This window comes from Lutra lutra, chromosome 10, assembly GCF_902655055.1.
Source record: "Lutra lutra chromosome 10, mLutLut1.2, whole genome shotgun sequence".
Lineage (NCBI taxonomy): Eukaryota > Metazoa > Chordata > Mammalia > Carnivora > Mustelidae > Lutra > Lutra lutra.
In genome coordinates this window covers 76,104,793-76,124,251 of record NC_062287.1, presented here as the reverse complement: position 1 = coordinate 76,124,251, position 19,459 = coordinate 76,104,793, and the positions used below count along the sequence as shown (strand labels likewise).

The 19,459-nt window shown below is 38.8% G+C and overlaps 1 long non-coding RNA gene across 1 annotated transcript; it reads left to right on the top strand.

Annotated features, from left to right (window-relative positions):
* Nucleotides 1–3,330: 3,330 nt before the first annotated feature.
* Nucleotides 3,331–18,978, top strand: LOC125079079 (uncharacterized). The gene is made up of 3 exons (XR_007121038.1): nt 3,331–3,407; nt 4,345–4,488; nt 18,898–18,978. It is a non-coding gene; the product is annotated as an uncharacterized LOC125079079 (long non-coding RNA).
* Nucleotides 18,979–19,459: the final 481 nt, after the last annotated feature.

Below are 19,459 nucleotides of genomic sequence, written 5' to 3'. Positions count from 1 at the left end.
TTCCTGCTGCTCTCACTTACAGCCTCCCTTATAGGTCCCTATGAGAGGCTGACAGCTGGTTTTCTTCCTTCCCATCAGGCAATACTCTTTAGAGATAAGTGTGTTTGCTTTGGGGTTTGATAGAACTGATTCGAGTCTTAACTCTCTCAGTTATTCACTATGATATCTGGTGAGGCTCTTACTCTGTCTAAGCCTCCCTTCCCTTATTTGTTTTTTTTTTTTTTTTAAAGATTTTATTTATTTATTTGACAGAGAGAGATCACAATAGGCAGAGAGGCAGGCAGAGAGAGAGGAAGGGAAGCAGGCTCCCCGCTGAGCAGAGAGCCCGACGTGGGACTCGATCCCAGGACCCTGAGATCATGACCTGAGCCGAAGGCAGCGGCTTAACCCACTGAGCCACCCAGGTGCCCCTCCCTTCCCTTATTTGTAAAATGGAGAAAATAATTCCTAACTCACAGGATTGTTTGCTACAATGATATAATAACTCGTGTGTTTTCCTTTGTTTAAATATTAAACCTTGGCATGCCATTTTCATTTTATCACATTTGTTATTATTCTTGTTCAGTTGATTTTTAGTGGTAGAGTTCTGGAGAAGCTAGAGTTGTTTGTTTATTGTTAAATGCTTATTCATCCCTTTGTTTTTCATGGAAGGATCTATTTTTATGAGTCTATAATACTTCTAGTAATCTATGAAGTAAACCCAAAGATTTCTGGACTTTGAAATCAAGTGCATGATGCATAAAATGTCAATATAAATATTGCTGGAGGCAATAGAAGGAACTCTTAAGACCCAATGGGCTCACATATTGATTCAAGTGCTCCATTATGTGGCATTTAGAGGATCTTTTGTGCTGTGGCAATGAAATAAAAGCTTCTGAGAAATAGTAGATTCCCATTAAAAGATGATTTAATGCTTGTATTCAAATATGCTGTCTGCCAATTTGCGTTCCCTAAAATATATTATACCCATTACTGAAATTCTAAAGAAGTCCTTAAAACTTGGGTTAAGTAGAAAACCAAAATTGACTGAAATACACGAGCTTTAAGTTAGTCAAAGTGTACAATTATGTATGCTAAAATTAGTGAGGCCTTTTATAAAATATGTTTATAAAATCATAGTCTATCTTCAAAGTATCTAATTTTGTTATAATTTCAACCATGAGTACAAAGAAAATGTGATTAAAGAGTTTCACTGCCTCCGTGGTCACAACTGGGGTTTTATCTACCATATTAAATCCTCTTTCAAGTACCCAACCCAGTGGCTACATGGTTTTCACCAGTAGCATCAGAAGCATCAAGAATATATTTGACTCTCCCCAAATCATGAGCATACTTGCAACTGATCCTGTTGTGGTTTGTAATTTCAAGTTTTCGAGAAAGATTTTAATCACATTCTTTATTTAGTTCCCCCAAGCTAGATACTTATTTGTTGTTGCAAGGTCACAGACAAAATGAGCCCACCGGCCATAAGTACATATTTGCTTTACATTAAGGGGATGGTTCTAATCTGAATTGCCTTAAAAGTCATTCTTCAGAGTCCAGAGTGCTAACTGTTACACAGTCATACTTCAAGAACAGAGAAATGGGAATTTGTAAAATAAAAACAGGTCTGCTTCAAAAGTTAACTTATCTGCTAGATAAATTACTAATAATTTATGTATTCCACTGAGGTCAGGGAAGGCCTTGAAGATGACCCCAAGGCAGGGTCCGAAGAACCATGACTTGTCCAAGTAAGTAGAGTGTTGAATCACAGAGGAAAGAACTGATGGGAACCTCAAGTATATTTTACATCTGTAGTTATTTAATTATTTGTTCACTATCCTTTCCTGCATTACCCCATGAGGACACAAGCCGTGTCTCTTTTACTCATCACTGCATCCACCAGAGGCAAGCACCATGCTTGACATATGAATTTTCATGGATGGATAGCCAGATGAATTTCTCCTTCATTGTTTTGCTCTCTTCTAGTTCTTTCGTGATTGTCTTATCTCCCCAACTAGATTGTAATCATCTGAGAGCAGAGACCATATCTCACATTCCTCCAAAACCCTTCCCAATGGTGTTTCATTCAAATCAATGCCAATACCGACTGATTAAGCTGTCAAGGTGTGAATTTGAAAAGAGAGGGAGGCAAGAATTTGAAAAGAGAGGGAGGCAAGAGGATTAGCAAGGAGTTGTCATGTCAAATATGTATATAGCATGTACATATACGTATATAGTATCTAGCATATAACTGACATATCTCTAAGTACACATCGAATTATATGAAATTCTCAGATATGACCATTTAATTTCATATTCATTTCATATGGTTCCTTCTAACTACTAAAGAGTGATAGAAGCTGAGAACCCAAGAAACACCATGACATTTTGAGTGGGCAAACTGAACTTTAAATCATAATTCTGCTACTTACTAGCTTTATAACCTTGCACAAGCTTCCAATTTTTATTGGAGCTCAGTTTCCTCAGTTGTGAAATGGGCGTGGTGCCTTTTGGGAAAGTTGTAGAGGTTATATGAGCTGAAAACTCTAAAATATCTAGCCCATTACAGAAGCTCAGTGAAAGTTCCAGTCCCCAATATTCTTATGCAAGTATCTTAACATCTCCTTTTCTCAATCTGCTTCTCTGCAAAACAAGCAGAAGACATAAGGGAATTAAGTATGGTTCAGGGCTCCTGCTCATAACTACTATACTATACTATCTATACTATAATATACTATCTATACTATACTATATTATACTACACTATACTATATTATATTATACTGTACTGTACTAAATCATGTTATACAATATGGTACTATAGTTTTTATAATGGTTTTGAATTCAACTTGCATAAAATTAATAATCTTTCAGACAACAAGATATAGACCGAGTCTAAAAGATAAACAGGGGAAAAAAATGGTGTGTGTGTGTGTGTGTGTGTGTGTGTGTATGTGTGTGTGGTGGGGGGCTATAGGTGTGTGTCTGGCTCGGGTCACTTTTTTTTTTTCTCAATGCATAAATGAATGACTAGTATGTGTCGTACTTCATAAAACTCTGTGTGCCTTACTTTCACTTGGTAGGAGCCTGTCATGTTTCTCTCTGGGTCAGAGTTTGCAACTCAACTCACACTGTAAGTTGAGCTGTTTTGAATAAGAAAAGATTAATAGTACAAGAATATGTGTCCTTTGCTTTACATTTAAGGATATTCTTCTTAATCATTTTAATCAACTGATTTTAGTTGTATCTCTGGCACTGTTCTAAGGACTTTACACATATTAACTCATTTACTCTTTTTAACAACCTCATATAAGAGGTGGTATCCTCTCTCTTTTTCAGATTTAAGGAAACTGAGGCACAGGGGTTTTAGTACCTTGCCCAAAGTCACCTAGCTCATAAGTGATGGAGTTAGAATTTTCATGGAGGTAAATAGACTCCAGAACTCGTGCTGTCCCTTTCTGTGCTCTTCTACCTCCTAATGGTTTATTAATTTTGTACATTACAGCTGAAAACTCCTACTACCTAGCACATGTGTTATAGGCAAAAGTGATTACCTATTACTGTTATGGAGATGCCCCTCAGTGATATCCTGACAAAGATCACTCACCAACTGCTTCTAAGTGCACCACTAGAGTTCCATTTATTTGTATCACAAGTTATTCTAAGGTGAATGAGAACCTAAGACTGGTCACGGGAGGGGAGAAAGAGAGAAATGAATCCTGGGGCACTGGAGAGCTGTGGGAAGGTCAGAACTGGGTTTGGTGCCTCAGTAAGAGGAAGGCAGAAGGGACAGAAAGGGACTTCCCTATCAGGTAAACTACAACAACAGTGATACCATTACCGCGAGTCCCTGTTTGTGAATGAGGAAACTAAACAGCAGAGAGGTTAGAGACTCATCCATAGTCACATAGCTGGTAAGCAGCAGAGCATGGATTGGAAATCATGTCTAACTGACACCATCTTAAAGTGCTATTTCCTTCATTACCTTTGGTAGCTTCTTGGGAATGGGAGAATAAGGGGCTATACTTCTCTACTTTAGGGTCCTAAAAAGGGAAATAGGAGAGGATAGGGATAAACAAGCCTCTTTCTAATTTTCTAAGATGGTCCTGCTCTCTGACTTTCTATTTATATTCTTTGATTATGAATTTATGTCAACTTGTTATCCTCAATATTCTGCTTTACTTGAAAGGACTTTATTGATCACTTTGATGCACAAAGTACTGTTCTTGCTGTTGTATATTTTTGTAGTTGGCAGCGTGGGGTGGTGGTGGGGTGGAGAGATATATATTTTACCTTCTAAACCATCAAAGGAATTTATGATCTGGTTAGAGAAATAATATGCACATTTTCTCCTGGATACAGCCTAAATTTCTGAACCCAGCATCAAGGCTCTTCCCACCTGGACCACAGCCTTCCTTAATGTTCTCAAAACACTCTCCTCCTCATCGCGACCACCCTTGAGAACTTCCGACTATGCACCATGCAGGTTCTTGCCTTTGTTTCCTGGTAAGTACAGTTCTCGTTCCTGCGTCTCTCGTTTCAGTTACTTCCCTCTCTCCTAACACAGATGCCACCAGAGTAGCAGCTAAGGAACGGTCAATGACCTTGAGTTTGCCAGTCACATGCTCCCATTTGATTTGTTGCAACTTCAGCAAATGACACAGAAACAAAAGAAGATATGAACGCATTCGCCATGGTGGCATGTGGGATCTCACAGAGGCACTGTGCTCAGGCATGTCCTGGTGGCAGCAGCGCAAGATGGCCCGGTGTCCTGCCTAGACCATTACTACTACAAGATGGTTATTGTCCCTCCTGTTCCTGGGCCCTTTGAAATCGCTTTGATTTGTCTCTTTCCTAAACCCAGCCCTCCTAAGATATGTGGACTCTCTGAGCTCTTTTTGTCTCTTGCTAAGTCCCCTTCTGTTGCTACAACCAAACACAGCAAATTTGTTCTCAACCTGTGAAAACTTTTGTCTCAAGCATTTTCTGATACTGGTGAGCCAAATTAAATATTTTCCTCTTTGTGAAATATGCCGGTTACTATGTGAGGTACATGGAAAAATAGAGCTAACTAATTTGAAAGAATGGTATTCTTTAAGGATATAGTATACTACATAGCAGGTCCTTTTACTGAATAAGGAAGAGGTAAACTCAGGACTTACTGATGAAAGTTTATTGTACATAACAAGAGATCTTCTTGGGTGTTCTACTAGTTCTCTCTTCCTATCCTTCTTTTCTCTCCCTCTTCTGTCCCTGGTCACTCATTTGGCAGACATCACTGAGCATCTTCTTTGTTGACCGGCATTATTCTGGGCTCTGGGGACACAGCAGCAGCCAAGACAAATAAGGTCGCTATTCAAATGAAACATCTAGGGTCTGGAGGAGAGAGAAATAAAAAGGTAAACCATTTAAAATGATTATTTCAAAGGGTTATAGGAATAACAACAGAATAATGTGATCAAGAATTATTGGGGTGGGGGAATGAGGGAGGTTGCTTTTCCTGTAGTTTATACAGGAACATCTAGGACGTCTTCTTTGGGAGGAAGAAACTTAAGTTGAGACCTGAATAATGAAAAGAAGCTAATTTTAGAAAGCAGCAGAGGAAGAGTAATCCAGGTAGAAAAAGTAGCATACAGAGAGGCCCTGCGAAATGTTCAAGTCTAGGAAAGAAACCAGAGTGAAGGGAATCCAGCGAGGAAGGTGTGGGTGTTAGAAGAGGGGGGTTAAGAGGAAGAAGTAGGGGCTATTTTGTTAGAACATAATGAATCGCTGAAATATTTAAATTTTATTCTTTCATTTTCATTGGAATCTCCTCCACCACACCCCATTCTGTGTTTCTGAATTTCTTTTTTTTTTAAACATTTTATTTATTTATTTGACAGAGAGAGAGATCACAAGTAGGCAGAGGCAGGCAGAGAGAGAGGAGGAAGCAGGCTCCCTGCCGAGCAGAGAGCCTGATGTGGGGCTCGATCCCAGGACTCTGGGATCATGACCTGAGCCGAAGGCAGAGGCTTTAATCCACTGAGCCACCCAGGCGCCCCCCCTGAATTTCTAATTAGGAAAGATTGTCCTAATCTTATTTAATTTAATAGATTTAATTTAATTTAATAGATTACTCATCACCGGAGTTGCTGGTATTAATCAAGAGAAGGTTTACTCTTCTAAGAGATAATCCTCATAATCTCCCTGACTTAATACTGACTGGAAGAGAAGTATATTTCTTTCTTTCTTTTTTTTTTTTTAAAGATTTTATTTATTTATTTGACAGAGAGAGATCACAAGTAGGCAGAGCGGCAGGCAGAGAGAGAGGGGGAGGCAGGCTCCTGGCTGAGCAGAGAGCCCAATGCAGGGCTCGATCCCAGGACCCTGAGATCATGACCTGAGCCAAAGGCAGAGGCTTAACCAACTGAACCACCCAGGTGCCCCAAGAGAAGTATATTTCTTACTCCATTAAATTCCAAGCTAGTTCCAGATCAGTGTCGGGAGCTCTCTTTTACTTAATCATTCACAAACCTAGACTGATAAAAGATTAACCATCTTTCACATGTGCCTTTCAAATTTGCCCTGAATGCAGATATCCAGACTGGAAGGGATTAGGAAATTTGGGGAGAGAAGGTGTGATCTCATGTGAGGTTTGATGGGCCAGCTGGAAGAGATGTGAAACACTTCTGCTCATGTCCCTTCGGGCAGAATTTAGTTACCAAACTGCAAAGCAGAGTGGAAAATGTAGTCTGGATGGTGCCCAGGAATAAAGAGTAATGGTTTAATCAATCACGGCCAGTGTCGTGAGTCGCCTGAGGCTGCCTTTCTTGGTAGGTATTAGTAGAGCACAGTGTAACTGACAGGCATTTGGGGCTTTCTACTCCATGGGGATGGGCGGTGAGTAAAGACAGAATGTATTTTGGAAAATGAGATTCGAGTAAATATGATTTTATCCCTAGAAAATGAAAAACACTGAAGCTTTGATAATGCAAAACTGCACAGAAAATAAAGCTGGAGCAAATTTTCTCACCTGGTTGAAATGAACAGAAAATAGTGATATTCAATGGAAAGAACACTTCTTTCACTAGGGCAGTGTAGTGGGTCCAGCAGTGCCCCCCAAAAGATATGTCCAAGTCCTTACTCTTGGGACCTGTGAATGTGAACTTATTTGAAAATAGGATCTTTGTAGAAGTAGGGTTTGGGTTAGGGTATTACTGTGGGATCTAAATCCATCCTGGATTTAGAGGTCCCTCTACATGGGAACATAGGGCAAAAAGAAAGTAAATCCCCACCTTAAAATTTCCCTAGTCAGTATTTCCAATGTCTCCCCCCACGGCCTTGCCACAGAAGTATCTCCCCTTACCATTTCGAGGGGTCTTTAAAGAGCATCTGTAAAACATGCTCAAGATTCAGTCTCTCCCCACTCAGCCCCAGCCAGCGAATGGCTGTGCAGCCTCCGCTGGGTCCCCTCAGCTCCCCCTTGTCCGATGCTGGCATCTCACAGCTGCTCGAAGGAACCTCAGCAGGCCTGGGATAATATACACAGCCAGTCAGGCTAAAGCTGCTCATGTTCCTGGAGGTCCCAGCAGATATTCTTTTTTTTAAGATTTTATTTATTAATTTGACACACAGAGAGAGATCATAAGTAGGCAGAGAGGCAGCCAGAGAGAGAAGTGAAAGCAGGCTCCCCATGGAGCAGAGAGCCCCATGCGGTGCTCGATCCCAGGACCCTGAGATCATGACCTGAGCCGAAGGCAGAGGCTTAACCCTCTAAGCCACCCAGGTGCCCCCAAGCAAAGTATTTTTAGGAAAGAGGGGACAGATCCTCTCTTCAGCTTCCTGGTGACTGAGTCCCATGGCAGCAGCATGGCTTCCTAGACTCTCACTGGGGCCCTCATGACAGGGGTCCATCACGCTCAGGCCCTAACTCCCTCTTGACCAGAAGCTCTCATGGGACCTAAGGGATCTTGTGGGGGGCAAACATCATCCAATTGCCTCTACTCTTTCCACCTCTTCCATTGTCTTGGCACCTCTTTCTTAAAAAACAAAAAAACAAAAAACTAAGCTGTGTTCCTTCAGCCAAAGCAAAAGTTCCATGAGCCCCACCTATAACAACTTAGGTAAAAAGAACCTTGGTGAGAGAGAAGAAGGTCGCCTAACCACACATCGCTCCACTCCAGGTAACATCCCCGTTGCGTAAGGAAAAAGGAGAAGGGAAGGAGAGGATTGTTGGTATAGAGCAAGTGTGGGGTTTTCAGAGACAAACAGCTTCTGTCCTGTGGTTCTGCCTATTGTGCTGAAGAGCCATCAACAACCTGAACTTGTACTCCAGGTTTTGCACTGCTACAGGATTTCTTTGTTTGGTGCCATCATTCTTGGTCATGTGCTTGGAAGAAAGAAAAAGTAGATGGACCGAGAGTGGTGGGCAGCAAAGCAGTTTATTGAATGATAGTTCAAAACTCCAGAGCGGGGAGGGGACCCGGGAGGGTTGCCACCGGAGTTTCTATGTCTAGGGTTTTTTTATGTTCTAATCTGATTACCCTCCTTGGGCCTTTTACCCAATCAGGCTTTTGTCACCTACCTACCACGTGGTAAAGGGTGGGGAGCTCCTTCCAGGATGGTGTAAAATCCCTTAAAGGGTGGTTAAGGGTGGTTTCCTCTTAGGAAGTGGTCCCCTTGCCCCTGCCTGCTTTCTTCTGACTATCCTTCATTATTGTCACTTGTTACTATTTCCAGTGCCCACCTAGAGGAAGGCAGTTCACTTCTCCAAGTCTTGGTGGGATATTCGTTGATGAGAAGTTTGTCAGGTATAGTTTCCAGGCTTTGGCCCAATTCAGCCACAGGATTTGGGTTGAGAATAGAAAGGATGGGATTTGGTGGTCCATTAGCCCAGTGAAAGAGATCTCAGGAAAAGCACCAGCATCCATTTAGATCGATTTTGTACCCATAGAAGAGAAAAGCAGGCCCAATATAGGAGAAGAGACGCCAATTACAACTAAGGAAAGAAGCCAAGAGCAATAACCAAGAAGAAGAATGAATTAGGTTTGCGGAATGAGTCCTGGGTCAGAAACAGAGAACAGGAAGGAAAATTAAGTGTGATATGTCAAATAGGTGATATTGTATTCATTTGCTAGGGTTACCTTAACACGATGCCACTGATTGGGTGACTTAACAGAAATTTATTTTCTCCAAGTTCTGGAGGCTAGAAGTCCGAGATCAAGATATGCACAGTTTCTTTTCAGTTCAGTTCAATTTCTCCTGAGGCTTACACATGGTCATCTTTTCTCTGTATCGTCACATGGTCACCCCTCGGTGATGTGTCTCTGTGTACTCAAATTTCTTCTTCTTTTAAGGATACTAATAATATTGGATTGGGGCCCATTTTATCAGCCTTATTTTAACTTAATTATTTCCTTAAATAAGTACTTTATCTCTAAACATAACCACCCTAAAGAACTCCATTCCAAGACAGCCACATTGGGGATTAAAGCTTTAGCACATGAATTTTGGGGACACAGACATCCATCCAGCCCATGACAGGTACAGAGGCATCCTGATTAGGCTGAACAGCTTTGCGATCTCAAGATGCTTTAGCAATCGCCATCAGTGATCACCTCTTTCCATCAATTCCCTTGACCTGGGTGGATGCTCCATTATTCTAAGTAGTTGCTTATAGTTCATTTCCTTAGCCCCCAGGAATCTATTGGTGAAAACCAACTTTTTGCAGCTAGGGCTCCTCTGCACTTCCTGACAGCTTGGTTGGAGAGGCCCCAAGAGAACCCAATACTGCCTCTTGCTCCTGCATGCTTTACCTCGTGGAAAGTTCATGGAAAACTCTCATTTCCCTTGCTTCAACAAAGTCTGAGAGTTCAGGTCTATGCCAGTATGGACAGCAGAGCTCCCTCTAGGACTTTGCTGCCATAGACTATGTTGGTATTCTCAGACATAAATCAGTTACTGGTCCTCAGGGTTTCTCAATTGCAGAAACACATTTTAAATCTTGGGTGTGGTCCTGTAAATATTATCCTGCCTCGATAAGCTTCAAGTAAAGGTTTATTCAGTGCCTGGGGTGGGGTGGAGTTAGGACTCACAGGGTAGAAACAGCTCTAATTAAGGACATGTCTTCATTAATTCTTCTGCCCACTTTCTAGTCCTATATTCTCAATGTGGTTGAGGTTTTCAAGAGTCAGTTAAGACTTCACATCTGTTTTATTTTGGGACACATATACTCACCCAAAGAGAGTCCGTCCATATAAGAGAAAGGAAAAGGAACGCAAAGAACTTCATTTGAAAGAAATGGAGAGAGAAATGGATACAGATAAATAAGGAGAGAGGAAAGAAGAAAAGGAGGAAAGGAGGGAGAGAGAGAGATACGTTAAAATATTGAAGGTACTTATGGCAGAAATGGTGGGAAAATGATTTAAGTTTTGTACTCCATAAACTTTGCATTTTCCAAGTATTTTGTAGTGATTTTTAAAATAGAATATTTATTTTAAAATACTTTTAGACTTATAGAAAAATTTCATAGGTAGTAGGGAGTGTTCCCATATACCCTACAACATGTTTTACTTATTATTAATGTCTTACAATAGCATAATACATTTGTTACATTAATAAACCAAAATTAGTATACTGTGATTAACTAAAATTCATATTTGTTCAAGTTTCCCTACTTTTTACCTAATGTCCTATTTCTGTTGCAAGATCCCACTGAGATACCACATTACATTTAGTAGGTCATGTCTCCATAGGCTCCTTTGGCTTTGATATTTTCTCATTTGTTCCTTATTTCTGATGACTTTGGCAGTTTTAAAGAGTACTGGTCAAAATTTTGTAGAATGTCAATCAACTGGGATTTGTCTGATGTTTTTCTTATGATTAGACTGGGGTAATGTATTTTGGGCAGGAAGAAGTAAAGTGCCACTTTCATCCCATTCTACCAAGGGTAAATAAATCAACAGGACTTATCACTAGTGATGTTAACCTTGATTAATTGGATGAGGTAGACTTTGGTAGATTTCTTTAAATAAAGTCACTTTTTTTTAACTTCCTTTTTATACTGTACTCTTTGGAAGGAAGTCACAGTGCACAGCTCACACTTAGTAAAGAGTTTTGCTCTACCTCCTTGAGGATGAAATAACTCCATAATTATTTGGAATTCTTCTACATGGAAGATTCATCTCTTGTTCCCTGTTTATTTATTCAATATTTACTTGTATCAGGATGGATTCTTTGATATTTATTTTATACTTTAGGTTATACGATGCTTTTCATTCTCAAAAATAAACATTGTAAAAATGAAATAAGTGAAAATATTTCTAAATTGGCATTGAATGGAAATGCATTAATAAACCCATAAGAACCTTCCATTTAACTTAAAAAAAAAAGATTTTATTTGTTTGAGAGAGTGAGATCACAAGCAGGGGGAGCAGCAGAGGGAGAAGCAAACTCCCCACTGAATAGGGAGCCAGATGCAGGGCTTGATCCTAGGACCCCGAGAACTTGACCTGAGCCAAAGGTAGAGGCTTCACCGACCAAATATAATTTTCTTTGTAAAAAAAATAATTTTCCAAATAATACAGTCACAATGAAGAAGATAAAAAGATTAACCAAATAACTTGTAAAAATATTTTTAAAACTCAAATAACTTTTAGGCTCTATCATTCTAAACACAAAAAGAACAGTAAACTAAGCCTTAGCTTAGTTGGTAACCAACTCCAACTAACTCTTAGTTAGTTACCAACTCTAGTTGGTAAATTTCGCAGTAGTATGAGTATAGTAAATCCGAAATTATTCTTTGTTTTGCAGTATTGAGTGAATAAGTAAAGACAGTGAAGATATTCAGAGTCAGGGTTTTCACTCTTAGAGAAGGGAGATACTAATATGGAAGGGAAGAAGGCTACAGAGAACCCTGTATTGTTAGACTGGAATTTTCCATGGTTGAGACAGGAAAAGTACAAGATGAGTTCGGAACATTTTGTGGTGCCACTAAGTAAGGAAGTGCTGAAAAAAAAATGATGGGAGCTTATCAATAGGACAAAGGGCTCTCCTGAAGGGCTTCCAGTGGTCAAATCTGGCACAATTGGATACCAAAATTAAAAATAGTAGTAATGGATTATAACTCATTGATTAAAAAAAAGAATCCATATGCCTATACTGCTAATATAGATGAAGAGAAAGGACAACTTTTATAACAGAAGAAAACTATTAAAGAAGAAGGAATGATGGTACTGAAAATCACCATCTTGTGATTAACTTAGGAATATTTGATTCAGGCATAAATCATCAAAGGATGATAAAACTATAGTGTAAATTTTGATGAGATATAGGCTATGTACATTATCTCAAAGCATCTTTCCAGAAATTAATTATTAATCACGAAGAATAGAACATCTGATGTGATTCACTGAGAAGAAACATTACGTTTTTGTTGTCCCAGACAAAAATGTATAACCTGAACTGGATTATAAGCACAAAAAATACCCACAAACTTTTGAGAGATGTTCTGCAAAGTAACTGGATTATGGTCTTCAAAAACAGTCAGTGTTGCCAGGGACAAAGAAAGCCTGAAGAACTGTTCCAGATTAAAAGCAACTAAGGGAATATTGCATTGTGTAATATTGCATTGTGTAATCCTGGATTGGTTTCTTGATTGAAGAAAAAAAATTCTGAAATGAAAATTTTTGGTATAGAGGTGAAATATGAATATGGTCTGTGCATCAGTAAATATTCATTTACTGTATACATACAGTATACATACTGTATACATACAGTAAAAATTCACTGCAGTAATACAATTACTAATGGCCAAAAATATCATAAGTCATATTCAGCTTCAACAATAGACAAACAAGGTAATATAAAATAAAACAAATTATATTATTCAATGCTGATAAGTACATTGCAAAGTAAGTACTCTCACATACCACCCATATGTGTGTGTTTTGATAGACGGATGGATGGATGGATAGATAGATGGCAATACATGTTTTAACCTGAGTATTTTCAGCTCTTTAAGCCTATCCTAATAAAATTTTCTTTTACTATCTTTGAATATTTGGGGAAATTTTTTGCTTTTTTCAAGATACAAGTTAAGAGCATTCTTTTCTCTGATCATAAGATTGGTATGTTTAGAACATTTAGAAAATGTGAAAAGTTTAGGAAGAACATAAGAAGTATCTGTAATACTACTTTATAAATCTAACCACCATTAATAAAAGAATATTTTACAATGTATTGGAAACGTACTGGGTAAATACTTGTATTTTCTATTTTTTTAAATTTAACATTATATTATGATTTTATCAAATATCATTTAATAATTTTGAAAACATATTTTAATGAAAGCATAATATCATATGGCTCTAATAGTAATTTTTTTTTTTTTATTTGACAGAGAGATCACAAGCAGGCAGAGAGTCAGGCAGAGAGAGAGGAGGAAGCAGGCTCCCCGAGAGAGCAGAGAGCCCGATGCGGGGCTCGATCCCAGGACTCCGAGATCATGACCTGAGCCGAAGGCAGCGGCTTAACCCACTGAGCCACCCAGGTGCCCCTCTAATTGTAATTTATTATAACATTTTCTTTACTATAAGATACTAAGTTTACTTCCACTTTGTTATTATTATATTGGTCTGGCAAAATGCCTCTGTACATTTATATTTTAATTATCTCTTATTATTTTCTTTTTTTTTTTAAGAATTTTTTTTTAAAGATTTTATTTATTTGACAGACAGAGATCACAAGCAGGCAGAGGGGCGGGCAGAGAGAGAGGAAGGGAAGCAAGCTCCCCGGTGAGCAGAGAGCCCGACTTGGGGCTCGATCCCAGGACCCTGGGATCAGGACCTGAGCTGAAGGCAGAGGCTTTAACCCACTGAGCCACCCAGGTGCCCCATCTCTTATTATTTTCTTAAGGAAGCTTTAAAGAAGTAAAGATTTTCAGGTTAAAAGCATCTACCTATTTATCTATCTACACATATGATCTCCACATTGCTTTCTGGAATTTTTTTAAACCAAGTTAATACTCCTGCCAATGGTATATGAAGGTCCCTATTATATAATATAATTACTAGCTTTTAACACTATCATCTTTTGTTTTATCTTTTATTACTTTTTACTAGATGGACTTTTTTTTCCTTATTTTTCTTGCCACATTATTACTATGATTCTTGTTTTTATGTTTTACTCACTTTTCTATTGAGAAGCTATAGTTCTCACTGTTTGCTTTATGTGACATGAAGAGACATATTGATAAACATATTAATAGTCCTATATCTAGAGATGGAGATAGAAACAATGGCATAAGTATAGAAGGAGGGAAAAGGGAGAAAAGGAGAGAAACAGAGACAGGGAGAGAATAGCAAGGATGTGTCTGGTACAGATACAGATTTTCCATCCGTTCAGGATTCCTGAGTAAGAGATTATCTTTTCTGGTTAGTTATAATTATAATTCTGCTGATAGTAATATGTTTCTCTAGAGTAAAATAAATATATCTTCCCCATATCTTAAAGTTGCATATACATTCTACACAGGCTTTTTCAAGAGTATGCACAGTGTATTATTGTAACTTCTTTGCTCCCTCTAGTGAGAAAATCTATTTATGTGCAGTTTGTAACATTTCTGATTTCTTTTCCAGTATTTAGTGCCCTCTGCTGTTTGTAAAGCAGAAATAACAATATATTTTGCCTCTAACTCATTTCTTGCTTATAAGGACTCCTTGGCAGGAATGGACCTATTTATAAATATCCGTATTCAGAGGTAATGCTTGAATATTTTCAAATTCACTTCAGAAACAAAAATGAGTGAGTCGATTAGTTATTTGAGGAAAGTTCTGGCATTTTAAAAATGTCTGCCATCTCCATCTGGAAAATGACAGAATGAACATTGCCTGGGAAACTTAAACTTATGAGAAATGGTTGTCCTTTACAAAGCCAGATAGTGAGGCACTCACGTTCAGTCTGTGAAGTCCATTCTTGCTAACATAACAAATACTATGGAGTAAAAGCAGCAGCAGGAGGAAATGGGAACTACCAAGGAGGAGGAAGGAGGAGAGGGAAAAGAACCATTTTGCTTTGTTATTAGAGGACTACTTACATTTTTCCCAAGGAATTTTCCTCCTCTTGGGGATTCTTTATTTTTTCCTCAAATATAGAGATTGTACATTAGCCACCTCTGCAATTTGGAGTTATTTCACTGACATAACATGGTCTTCTATTTTCTTATCTGGCCATTGAAATTTACTAGTTCAGTCATTTCTTTTTCTTTCTTTTTTTTTTAAGATTTTATTTATTTATTTCAGAGAGAGTGGGAGAGAGCACAAGCAGGGGGAGGAGTAGAGGCAGAGGGAGAAGCAGATTCCCTGCTGAGCAAGAAGCCCGATGCGGGGCTCCATCCCAGGACTATGGGATCATGACCTGAACTGAAGGCAGAGGCCTAACCCACTGAGCCACCCAGGCACCCCTAGTTTAGTCATTTTCAAACCTTTTTGATGGGGAAGGAGAGTGGATACTTATTAAAAAAAATAGCCCATAGAAGTCTAATGTAAATACAGGAAAATTGAAGTTATCTGGTTCAAGTGTGGGGGAGGGGCTGACAGGGGTTCTGGTTCCCCAACATGTAACCTTCCCTTTGTTTAATTTCAGTTGAGCTCTGGATTGGCTTAGAGGCTTTCCAAGTTCTTGAGGAGCACATTTTGACCAATAAGGGAAATTTACAAAATTTACAAAATGCCTCCTTCCCATAAAGGGTTAAATGTTATCCTCAAATGCAGAAAGTTTGTTCTCTTGTGAGTGATTTTGTATTCAAAAATAAGTAAAATTTCTTTTTTTTTATTTATGTGCTTAACAAATACTTAATGACAACCGGACACAATGCTCGATTCTGATATGCTCCCTGTCCTCTATAAGTATATGGTCCTGTAGGGAAGATTAGATTAATGAAATTATTACATAAATAAATATAATGTTTTGAAGGTGTACCACTATAAAAAGAAGTGAACACTACCATGGTGTCATATAATAAGAAGATTTGATCTAGACAGGAATATTAGGAAGGCTTTCTAGGGGAGGTGATGAGTGAAGTGGGATCTGATGATAAGCGTTTCTAAGGTAGGGGGGCCTGGGTGCCTCAGTCACTAAGCAGCAGCCTTCGGCTCAGGGATCAAGCCCCACCTGGGGCTCTCTGCTCAGTGGGAAGCCTGCTTCTCCCTCTCCCACTCCTCATGCTTGTGTTCCCTCTCTTGCTGTGTCTCTCTCTGTCAAATAAATAAATAAACAAACAAACAAAATAAATAAAATCTTAAATAAAAGTTACCAGGGTAAAGCAAAGAAGTAGGAGTATTTCATGCAGAACACAAGACAAGAAGCAGCATGACACTTCAATTCATTGAAGGTGAAGGTGAAAAGAAAGCAAAGGACAGGGGAGAAATGGGGTGACCAGGGGGCAGGACAAAAAGAGCCTTGTAAACTACTCAAGGATTCTGATCTGTATCTATATCTATATATCTATATCTATGAAAATAGACAGCTACAAAGTGTTTTAAGCAGAGGTAACATCATCAGATCACTCTGGTTATTTATTGGGGAATGTACCAGGGTGGGCGAAGCAAGAAGTACAAACAGGGACAGGGATACATGTGTGGACATATTTTAACGTCTGGTAGAGAGATTATGTTGTCTTGGACTGGGATTTGTTCATGAAGACAGAAAAGTAGGTATATTTCATTAAGTCTTAAGGGACAGAATTGACTCAACTAGGTGATGGATTGGATATAGAAGGTATGGGAAAGGAAGGTGTCAAGGATAACCCCCAAGTATCTGTTTTATTCAACTGAATGGATAAGAGATAGACCATTGAAAGAAGGGTGCAGCTTCTGGCTATAGGAGGGGAGTCATGAATGTGGTTTGGCTGTGTTATGTCTGAAGAATTTTTGAAACAATTTTTCAAGTTGACTATTGCAAATTCACACTTGAAATGCAAAGGAATTATCCATGATGAAGAAATGGATCTGGGAGTCATCTATGTTTGGGAGCAATGGAGACATGAGTGTAGATGATGGTTCCAAGAAAGACAGTGCAAAGTTACAGTTGGGGCTCTGATAGAACTTTTAGTAGTTTTGATGTCAGATGGCTAAGAAAAGAAGGCAAAGAGGTTAAAGAGAGCAGCCACAGCCAAAACTAGATCAAGAGAGTATTGGATCCTGTAATAATGAGCAAGAAGATGCTTCAAGAAGAAAGAAGTAATTTGCAGAATCAAATAATGCTGAGAAGTTAAAAGAGGCTTACAAATATTCATGGGCTTTAGCAACAATAGGTTTTGAGGGCCCTTTGGGAGACCTGTTTCTGTTCAATGATGGAATCCAAACTCCAGATTAGTGTAGTTAGAAGAGTGAGTTGGAAATGAGTTGAAACATTTCTTTGTATACATCCAGCCTTAAAGGTGAAGAGAGAGAGAGATTCCTAACTGGTGCAGAATGGTTGCATTTGAGGAAAGGATTTCAATTTTTAAATAATAGAGACTTGAGTATGTGTAAACACCAGTGGAACAATCCAAAGAGATGTCACAATGTATAAGGGAAAAAAAAGAATAAGGGGGATTATCAATAATGCAATTTTCCACAGAAGAGTGAAGATGATAAGATTGAAAACATACAAGGAGATACTGCCCTTGGATGGTCAAAATAGCTGTACATCCTCTCTAACCAAGGAGAAACACTGTTAGCTTACTTTGGTATACATGGTGAGTTCAAATACTTGGTGGCAAGGGAAGCAGGTGTGTGTGTGTGCATATATATATATATATATATATATATATATATAATAAATCTTGTATGTTCTCTGTAAAGTAAATGATGACATCATCTGCTTAATTTTGTGAAAGAGAAAGGAGAGTTAAGATTTGAGGTTTCTGGTACCTGGGTGGCTCAGTTGGTTAAGCGTTTGCCTTCAGCTTGGGCCATGATCCCAGAGTCCTGGGATGGAGTCCCATATCAGGCTCCCTGCTCAGCGGGGAGTCTGCTTCTCCTTCTACCCTTCCCCCTTGCTTGTGATCCCTCTTACTTACTCTCTCAAATAAGCAAATAAAATCTTAAAAAAAAAAAAAAAAAGATTTGAGGTTGAGGTCAAAATAATAGAAGAAGTTGACCAGACAAATGTAGGAGAATAGACTGTCAGTGTTAACTGTATATTAAGGTTGGTTTACCATGGATTTATGGGTATCCAATCTGCTTTCCTTGTCTGACTCACCTTTATTTCATTTTGTCTTTTACCACATACAGTTTAGCTGGGACAGACATAATAAGTAGGGAACCATGGAAATAAAATTTTTATCTATTTCAAACAGTTTGGTGTTCTGCCCATGCATTATATATAATAACATTTTGAAATTCCCTGGAGCCACACCTGATGTAATTGAATATGTACAAATGTAAAACAGTGATCTAATCATTTAGCATATAAAAGCCATTTGGAACAAGAAGAAAGGGGACAAAAGAAGCACGTGACCACAGAATCTAATGGGGCAGTAACATTTTGATATAACAACCCTTCTTGAGGTTGGGAGGCATGAAAGAGGCAAAGAATGGTGTCTTCCTGCTTTCAGAATGCTTGTGGAGGCAAATCTACAATGAGATGAAGCATGCTAGTATACACAGATGAAAATGTTATTATGCAAAAGGAAGGAAATGGGGATTTAATGCGACTAAGTTCACTTCTAAATCCATTTTTCATGCCATTGTACGAAACCTTGGGTCCCGAAGCTAAAAGAACAGGTAAAAAATGGTGAGGTAACAAATCCTATAACATTTTGCTGCTACCTCTTCCTTTTTATATGCAAGCTATTATCCTTTCCATGAGACTGACCTTATGTAAGTGGTTATTTTTTCTTTCCAATAAAATCTGGCTTTAGTGTAATAATGGCTGCATTTTCTTTTACCTCAGCTTTCCAATGTGATTTGGTGCATGTGTAGTCGGGAATCTGACCCGCCCAAAGTGACGTTCAGCCTCTGTTCCAGATTCCAGAGGAGGTAACCTCTACACCTTCATTATTTCCTGAGTGATAGGAGTATCTTTGTTATTCATGATGGGTTCCTGGGACCTCACCTGATAATTTAGGCTGTGCTACCAAGGTGGCTCATGGCAGTCCCTTCTGGTCATGTGATATTAGCTCAATCTCCGGGGAGGGAGTAGGTACTATTGATTGAGTTCAATCACATGAATAATGATTCAATCAATCATGCCTGTGTAATGAATCCCAATAAAATATTATGGCCATCAAAGTGCAGGTAAGCTGCCCTGGTTGGCAATACTGATGCTTATTGTCATACATCATGGCTAGGAGGAGGTAATGCTACCTGTCCATGACTCTACAGACTATGGTGGTGGGAGGGATGCTTAGAAGCTCCATGTTTGGGCTTCCTAGACTTTGCCTTACATATCTCTTTCTTTAGCTGGTTCTAATTTGTATCCTTTTCCTGTAATGCATGTGATTTTAAGAATAACA